Genomic DNA, 10,076 nt, shown 5'->3' with positions numbered 1-10,076 from the left:
TTGTAGTAGCCCTCTGCGTCCTCTTTCCAATGCCACCAGTCAGATCGAATTTAGATTCTCCAAGGCAGAGTTATGCACAATCTCCCAAGATGACTGGATTATAGACCTTTTCAGAAGAGCAAAGTTGTATGAAGTTCAACGTGTCACTGTTTTGACCTTCAGATCTAAAAAATATATGCAAGAAACCAAAGTCCGTCCTCTTTCTGTAACTTCTTACAAAATTTCAATTTGATGCTCAAAACAAAAGTTATGACGATTTTTCCCAGGTCACCTGTTTGGAATGAAATTCGGGAGTTTGCAAAAGGGCCAACTTCCTCAGATCATATCTCCACAAATATCGCGCGAAAAGCTTTGAAATTTGGACCTGAGGTTCATCACGATTTCAACCCAAATGGGTTTTTTTTTTTAGCATTTGAAACGTTTCAGAAAAAAAGTTATAGCGCAAATGCCACGATGACCTGTTTGGAGCAGCAAAACCCTAAAATCCAAAGCTCTGATACCAAATGTTATGAAACCAACTCACAAAAAGATAGAAAAGATATTTGAACACCTTATAATTCAACCTCTTCAAGGGAGCAACCTCCTTTACATTACACAAATGAACAATTCTTGGATGATACAAATGACAAGACCTCCTTTCTATATATAGGAGTCTAAGGGGTCATAATATAATTAGAGCCGGCATAACAATAATAATGTAAGGGCATAATAATAACAATAGTGGGCTTCTATGGGGCACAATAATAACAATATGGGGACTACATGTGCACAACGATATAATAAGGGTTTGTACTAATAACAATAAGGGGTTACACTAGTAGTATAGGGACCTAACATGCCCCTCTCCTTCAAAAAGTGTTGTCCTCAATGCTTGAGTAGTTCTTGATGTTTCTGTATAAATTCTTGTCCTCCCATGTGGAATCTTCAGCAGGTAAGCTCTTCCACTTAATGAGATACTCTGAAATTGATCTATTTCATCGCTTTTGATTTCTCGGTTTTGTGACTGCTTCAGGTTCCAATATGATTTTTCCTTCCTTGTCAAGTTCTTGCAATACTGTTTGAACAGGGATCTTCTGCAACTTTTGAATGAGTGGCCACACTTCTTCGTCCTTCTTCCATTCATCCCTTGCTTCGTGTATCCAATCTAGTTGGATAATAAAATAGCACACAACAATGCTTCCACATCCTCATCCTTTCTTGAGAGTCCATCTGCAACAAAATTTTGCTTCCCTTTTCTATAAATGATGTCAAAGTCATAACCCAACATATTTGTGACCCATTTTTTCTATTCTTCTAAAGATAATATTTATTCTAAAAAGTATTTAAGACTATCATGATCCATTTTTACCTTGAAATGTCTTCCCATTGGGTAAGGTCGCCATTTCTTAAGTGCATGTAATATTGCCAAGATTTCCTTCTCACAAATAGCTTGCTTGAGATGTATCCCTAAAAATACCTAATAACCTACATCAAAACATTTTTCACTACTATGTTGATCTACCTGTTGTTTCATTCGATTCTGCACCAAAGTGGCATTATCCTTTAAAAGTTGGAGAACTTGTTGTTGATGCTCGATGTGATCTTTCACTGCTTGAACCTTTTTCTTCTTGATATGTCCTTCTATCTTTAGAGTTTGAGGAGTGGTAATTTCTTCCGATGCTTTACAAGATATGGTCGGATTCATTTCTTGATGCTCGATGTGATCTTTCACTTCTTGAACATTTTTCTTCTTCATATGTCCTTCTATCTTGATAGTTTGAGGAGTGGTAATTCCGGCCAATGCATTACAAGATATGGTTGGATTCATTTCTTCTTTCTCGATGTGATCTTTCACTTCTTGAACCTTTTTCTTCTTGATATGTCCTTCTATCTTGAGAGTTTGAGGAGTGGTAATTCTTGCCAATGCTTTACATGATATGGTTGGATTCATTTCTTCTTTCTCTAGGGTTGGTTCTTGGTGTATATCCTCTTCTTTTGATGTTTCTTGATCCTTTTCTTCCTTCTCTTCATAATCTATGTAAAATAATTTCTTCTCAGCACACTTATGACCTTTAGTGCATTTGCTATCACAATTGGAACAAAGCCCTTTTTCTCTTTTTTCTTCCAATTGTTGTGGTGTCACCCTTGTAGGTTGTGGAATGCTAGGAGAAACAACACTCCATGTTTATAGTTGTGAGGGGTAGAATTCATTGTTTGCATAATTTTTCTTTCCACTTTTCTTGTCAACTTGAATACCTTCTCCAATGAATCAGGTTCCCAAAGACGAACCTCATGTTGAATGCTATCCTTTAAAGTCCCTATGGAGACATTAGTCCTCTGCTTCTCTAGAATATCATCTTCCCTTATATTCAATTTTTGAAAGTCCTCAACGTTCTCTTCCATTGAACACTTTTGTTTGAGATTTATCAATTGGCTAAAGAAGGTGTTTCTCTTTGAATCCTCATAATGTGCAATCATTTCCTCCATGGAAATTGACCATGTGACAAGTGGTTTATGAGAACAAAGCCCTTTACACCATAAAAATTGATTCGGTTCTAAATAATTAGATGCAATACATACCTTTTGTAACAATGGTACACCATGTAGATCAAAATATTTCTCCATCTGTAGTATCCAATTTACCGGTCCTTGCCATCAAACTTCTTCATCTCACTTTTTCTTGATTTTAGGAGCTCGATCTTGAAAAGACTGTAACTTTGTAATTTCAAATCTACCAGTTCTGAAATCGCGAACTACAGTAGTCCTCTATGTCCTCTTTCCAATGCCACCAGTATGATCGAAATTAGATTGTCCAAGAAAGAGTTATGCACAATCTCCTAAGATGAATTGAGTATACACCTATTCCGAATAGCGAAAATGTATGACTTGCCAGGCGTCACTATTTTAACCTTCGTATCTGAAAATACACACAAAAAACTACAGTCCGTCCTCTTTCTGTAACTTCTTACAAAAGTTAAATCTGATGCTCAGAGAGAAAGTTATGACGATTTTCCCCAGGTCACCTATTTGGCATGTAATTCAAGAGTTTACAAAAAGGCCAATTTCCTCAGATCATATATCCGCCAATATAGAGTTAAAAGTTCTGAAATTTGGACCCAAGGTTTAGAACGATGTCAACCCAAATGGGTTTTTGTTTTAGTGTCTGAAACATCGTAGAAAAAAAGTTATAGCGCAAATTCCACGATAACCTGTTTGGAGCAGCGAAACCCTAGAATCCAAAGATCTGATACCAAATGTTATGAAACCAGCTCACAAAAAGATAGAAAAGATAGATGAATTCCTTAGAACTAGATGTTCCAGTAGTCAGTCAGCCTCCTGACAACTCAGATTGTGCCTTGCGCAGTTTCGGCAGTCAGACTCTCGACCTCTCGGCAAAAATTGCGCAACCTTCACGATTAATCACACACGTATGGTGCAAGTTAGTCCTCAAGTTTGTTTTGGATTTCGATTGACAAATTTCTTGCCATGAGTGTTGCTATGTCTCTAGGAACCATAGGTGTTCTTCTATCTCTCAGTAACACAAGTACAATGGCCTTCAGGAGAGCAGAGTCAAAGAACACCGTTGAGAACACAACGGGGTTTGCAGCTAAGCAAGTGTCTGTGAGCTTGCCTACCCATGAAGACATCAAGTTTTTCGTAGACAGGGACATCAAGATGATCTGGTAGCAGCATCACAACGAGAAAAAACAGCAGCAGCAGTAGAAGGCATCACACCCGCGTGCGATGAATGGAAAAGGAAGGTTGTTGACAACATAGAGGCAAAGCAAAGTTGCAAATTCAAAGCAGATCCACTCATGGCGAAAGCAGCTTTGGAGATTGAGGCTATGAGGTGATGCCACGACATGAAGATTGCGCGAAGACAGAGAATGGAACAGAGAAGAAATTGCATGTGTTGAAGCAACAACTCAAGGAAGAACAAGAGCTGCATAGATGAGAGAATGAGTTGCAGCAGGAACAAGTACAGCAGGGGGTGCAACATGCACAAACGGATGAAACTACTTCCGTACAAGTTATAGATCCATCCCAATAGCTGGGATGGAGCAGACAAGGTGAGAAGTGTTTTTTGATCGCATGCAAGGGAATTTAGCAGTATGCATGTCATTGTGCGCATGCATGCGATCCCACCCATTTGGCACACTCAACAAGGCGAAGACAAGAAGCAAGTCCAACTGGAGCTGAACATGTATTTTGACAAGTTGATGCACACGGCCACTAGCACATTCTTGGAGATCAGCGCAAACATAATGCATCAACATGTTGCCTATCCGGTCGCACCCAAGACAACCATGCGCATGCTATCAAACGAGTTGGACGGAGGAGCCATATTAGTGTACCCGGATGCAACAGAGGCAAGAGTTTGCTTCAACAAGATGTCACCATTGAGTGCACAAACACCATCACGGATGACCAAGCTTGGCATCATCTCACCACCTTCGACCATCACAAGGATGTCAAAGAGTTGGTCTCACCACAACGGTACGAGTGTCAGCAATGTCTTGCATGGCTTGCTCAAGCCATTTTGTCTCACATTGGCACATGTGCATTGCAATGTAACATCTTGTCAAGTGGAAGTTCAAGTGTCAATAGTTGAATGTAACAATCATAGAGTAGTTGAAGAGTCACAAGGATACATGAATAGTCACAAAGGGGAATGTCAAGGGTCACCCCACCCTTTGCTATAAGTAGTCCCTCATAACTCATTGTAAAGACTTTTGGTCAGCCAATCTTCCAATAGGAGTATCTTAGAGAAAGCTTGGACTATATTGTAACGAGCCTTGGCTTCTCCACTGTGCAGAGCTAGTATATCTCTTTGGAGGAGCAGGCGATTGTCGCTATAACATTTTGCTATCGGAACTAGTGGTTGGACATGGATGTAGTGTATGACTGGAACTTACACTTCTTAATATAATAGAGCCAACATGTTTCATGCATATGTCATATTGTATTCCAACTATCTTGTTTACTCTAAATGATATATGTATATGTTTGCTTACGCATGCATGTATGGACTATTATGTATAAGTATGTATGAATCTGACTGAAATGTGTTGATTGATTTAACCATCACTTTGGATTGCTTGTTATCTTTCTTTCCATCTTGTGATGCATCTTCGCTCGTGTGTTCCCTTCCAAGCCGTGTACTATTACAAGTTTCCAAGGGGTGCACTCACCCCACTTTCCATGTGTTAGAACCGTTCATGCACCTTCCTAGATTCGCTGCAACTGTCACAACATTGCTACCAATAGGGACATTTTACTTGCCTTTGTGTGAAACCGCGGTCAAGGCGATACCGTACGACCCACTGTTGGGACTCCTACACCAAACAATTTGAGGTCTAATTGGGACTTCTTACTGGGGAGATCCCCTGATATGTTGGCGGGTCTAGCACCGTCAACAATTATGGCGCTAGAAGGAGGGCCAGATGACAAATTGATCCCTCATCATCTGTTTTGAACCTTTGAAAATTTATCATGGATTCTTGCACACTCACCCCTCCACGATGTTTTTTGCATGTCGAACCTCTCAAAATCATGAGGGAGTTTTTTTATCTCTTGTCCGACTACATGTATGGTGGTGAAGGCGAAGTGGCTTGGCTTGTGTTCTTACATGACTTCCTTTCCATGCTTGACGAGGACGAGGGATGTTCTGACGAATAGGCCAGCCTGCTGCTTGCATACACACTTTGCGAATCCCCACTACGGTGACTTTGCAGCTTGCCGGTTGATAGCGTGCACTCGCTGAGCATTTCTGTGATCTCATTGAAGATACTTTCCATCATTTTGATCCAAAACATCTTGACCAAAAACTGTTACAACGATGGAAGGCCCCACGTGAATCGCCTGATGATTTTTGGTAGCGCTTCCGTGTTTTGCAGTTTCAAGCTCCGAAAAGCCAAATGAAGTTTCAATGTCTCATTGATAGATTCAAGTAGTTCCTTATCAAATATGTCAATCCCAATAATAACTTCAAGCTCAAACCCTACTCAACATACTTTGGTGATGGATTTGCGCAATCACAGATAGACACGGTTGCTGTCACAAGTGACTGTCCGCCGTCCCTTCATCAAACAACTCCACCACCGTAGAGTGATGTGGGACAACATGCACACACATTTATTGAATCGTCACGTCCTCCCGACATTGCTCCTTACGATTTTCACGCAGACTTGGTTGTGAGTCCCATACCTTGTCATGTGTATTTTTGTACCTTAACCTCCGTCCTCGTATTCTAATCATCCTCCAGATTGCACTGTTTTGTGTTCTTCCATTTCGGACTCTACACCTGTTTTGAACGAGGATCGATCTATCGACATAGTTGGTGTTGCACAACCGCCATGCACTGGCATTCATGAAGAGTATGACTGGGAGCTCAAACATCCACCAACAGTAGAGGACTATCCCTGTCTGCCCATACGTCCTTCGTTTTTTTCCTGATCTCCTTGGTGATCATGCCATCCCAGATTTTTCATATGTATCTCCGTCCACGTAAGCACCCATTGTTGATCATTCGCAGGACACACCGGATGTCAGTCCATCATTTGACAACGGAGAGGACCAATCATTCTTTGAACATCCACTTGATTTTTCATCTATCTTTTCTGGAAACATAGAGGATGAACATTCTTGCTTCTCATCTACCCCTCTGTGCGATTCATCAAATCATGAGGATGCCGACCAACATCCTGAATTTTCTGATCTTGGTTGTCGTGATCTCTTTGCCTCATCATCCAATCACGATATTGATTCACTCATTGTTAATTCGTCTAAGACACTAGTCTACGGTGGTCCATCTGTCAACGAAGTTGAAACCCCCCAGAAGGTCGAGGCACTTTTGCCCGAGCTTATGTTTATGTCAGGCCCTCGTTGTCCTGAGGTTGGTTTCACTTATGATCAAGAAATTGTTCAAACACCCAAGGCTCCTCATCACTCATCTGTATGCGCTCAAGAACAATCCAACACTTAGATTTCACTTCCCCCACTCGAACTACACGATCCCATCACTCATGCATTGGAGGAATCTTACTCAGCAAGCACACTTGCGCAATGTAAGTGGTCTACCTTCCTTACTTGTGCCTACATGTCACATTCAAGAGCCTCCGTGTGCTTCACATCTACACGTAGTGTCACACAACATCATGGTATGTCCACGGACTGCATGTCATGCACTTTCAATCATTTTGGTTTTGTGGACACTTGTAAGCTCAGAGTCTGTCTGTCTTTATTGTTATATCTTTCACATCTGTTGGTTCGCACAGCTGTGTTGTTCGCGAATCATGCCTTCACCAACATGGGTCAACCAATGTGATGAGCCCCAAAAATGGATAATTATATGGGCTCATTCAGCCTCCTAATTCAACTTAATCCACCATTCTCATTAGTTTATTGCATGTTTTTGATTATATTTATGTTAATAGGGTGAATTGGGTTAGTCATTATGCCAACAAGTCTAATGGGTGCTTTGTGCAATTTTTTGGTCAATTTTGAGATAAATCAAAGGTTTTAATGAGCACTTGGCAGCCAAATTCGTGGAAGAAAAAGGGAGAGGATTTGTAGGAAGGTGTCCCCTTCATTTATGGGCCCTTACCTCGAATTCTCCACCATCAGCTCGAAGTTCAAGGGCCACCACATCAATTATCACAAGGGCAGTCGAGCAAGGGTTAGTAAAGATGCTGTTAACTACAAGTTTTTGCAGGCAAGTTCCTAAAGTTTAGGAGGGCTGTTGGGGTCCTCAATTTGTATAAATAAGAAGGCTTAGGGCCTCATTTCAGTTAGTCACTTTGTTGGCAGAAGTTAGCTAGTTTGTAGTTCAATTTTAGTCATTTTTTAGGCAGTAGGTTAGCTTTGCATTTCAACACATTTTCAAGCTTTTCCTTGTGGACAGTTTTTGGAATGTAACATTTCTTTTGATCAATAAAGATGAATCCAGCTTTGCACCAGCTCTAATCTCTCTTAGGAGGTTGTAGCTCTTGGGGTTGGGCCCAACCCAAGTGCCCAGTACTTCCTTTGTTTACTTTTATGTGTTTTTGCTGCATTCTTAGAATAAAATCTGCTATTTAGATTTAAATCTTGTTTTGTTGTTTAGGTTGCTTTTGATGATTAAAAAGGATTTTCATGTTCAGATTGATTTGATAGGTTAATAACAGAGAAGATCTTTAGAAAAAGGCTATCAAGCACCTCTGATCTCACCTCTCCCTTAGTGGGACCATGAGTTGGGACCAAGGTGTCCTTGCTGCCACCAAAAACACTGTCTTTGCTTCATCATGCAATTATTAGTATTAGATTCTCATTTGCAGAAGTTGATACCAGTTGTGGTTATATGCTCAGGTTCATGATTGCTTAGTTTTCATAGCTACTTCACATGATTTCGTTGCAAATAAACTGCTGTTCATTTTCTTTGCTGCTATTTAGGTCAGATTAGGTTAAAGTAGTTAGGTCCTTGATTTTCCGAGTCTTTGTTTGTTCAGTTTGAGAAATAACTTGCGGATCTCCTGCGACACCTCCTTATCTACCTGTACTCCATCAATCCCACCTACTCCATCCTCTAACTCGGATTCTTGCCTTACATTTGCCACATTCTCTCGCTTTGCCCTAATTTCTACATTCTTGTGCATCATTGCTCCCTACATCCTCGAACGAATCCAATCACTCCTCAGCTCCATCCACCAAGTCCTGGACCTCCTCACACCCTTATCTGACCTCCATACCCACTTATTCACCTTTCTTCCTCCATCAACCCTCCAAAACTCCCTTTCGGAACATCCTGTAGAACCCCTGTAGACTTCCTGTAGAAGCTCACGAAAGCGGTTTCTTGATAGCCAAACCTTGTGAAACTCTCTAGAAGGGTGCTAGGGACCCCTTAGGCCCTCTTTGAACCTTCCCAACCTCCTGCAAGCATTTCCTCTCGCCAATCCCCCTCTGCACAGTCAAAACAGTCAAAGCACATGCTTGATAATTCTGACAACTTATTCAAAAATACAAAAAGATGTTTTTTTTGTTTTTGTTTTGTTTTGTTTTTTTGTTTTGTTTTGTTTTTTTTTTTCGTTTTTTTTTTTTGTGTTTTTTGTTTTTGTTTTTTTTTTTTTGTTTTTTGTTTTTGTTTTTTGTTTTTGTTTTTTGTTTTTTTTGTTTTTTTTTTGTTTTTTGTTTTTTTTGTTTTTTTTTTTGTTTTTTTGTTTTGTTTTGTTTTGTTTTTTTGTTTTTTTTTCCAGATGTTACTGTAGAAGTAGCTTAGACACATGCATTTTACCTTCCTAGAAGTCAATGGCATCTCTTTCAGTAGCCTGCATCCTCCTTCTTGCATCGATAGGGCTAGCTGGTAAAATTAGGGTTTGCATTTCCTTTCTGCTTTCAGTTTCTTTCTGCAAGTGGATTAGCCTCCTTTGAGTTAGCTTTCATCCATCAGTTAAAAAGCTTCTTCTAAGAGCTCATAGAAGTTGGCTTAAGCTCCTAGCGGACTTGTGCCAGCTGATCAAGTGACAACTGCGGCAAGAGCTAGTACTTGTGCATACAACACCGTCGCTTCCAAGTTTGTTACAAACTACCGGGTTGATAAAAATAAAGAAGGGAGTTCCAGGAGTTGCAGCATTATTGCTGCAATACTGGGGCCCACCACAATGCGCCGGAGGATGCATTGGAAGTATCACTTCACATGAGACGACCCATGCACTACTAGCCTAGGAGTAGGGGTAGTGTTTGTTTTTTGAGTTGTTTTCTTGCATGCATGTTTGCTTCTTTCTTTATGTGTTTGTTTTCTTGCTTGTTTGTTTGCTTACTCTCTTTGCTTTCACATTTGCTTCTTCTTCTTACTTCGTTTTTTGGTTCGTTTTCTTGTTATTGTCCGTAGGTTGGTTTCGCATGGACCCTATGCGACTCTTGAAACAAGCTAGGTAAAGTACAAGAGGACCTGTACAACTATCAACATTTGGTTATCTATTGTCCACTCTCTTATGTAAGAACTTGTTGTCTTCAGTCCATGATACATCAATGGAAAATACGTACTTTTTGAAGTGAACCTTGGTGAAAACTTAATGCTTCCGTGTTAACTAGTATCAACTACTCTAGTCGGTTGTTTTTGG

The sequence above is a fragment of the Pinus tabuliformis genome, chromosome Q (assembly GCF_031772625.1).
Source record: "Pinus tabuliformis cultivar Carrire ecotype Pingquan chromosome Q, CPIR1, whole genome shotgun sequence".
Lineage (NCBI taxonomy): Eukaryota > Viridiplantae > Streptophyta > Pinopsida > Pinales > Pinaceae > Pinus > Pinus tabuliformis.
This window is presented reverse-complemented; position numbering follows the sequence as displayed.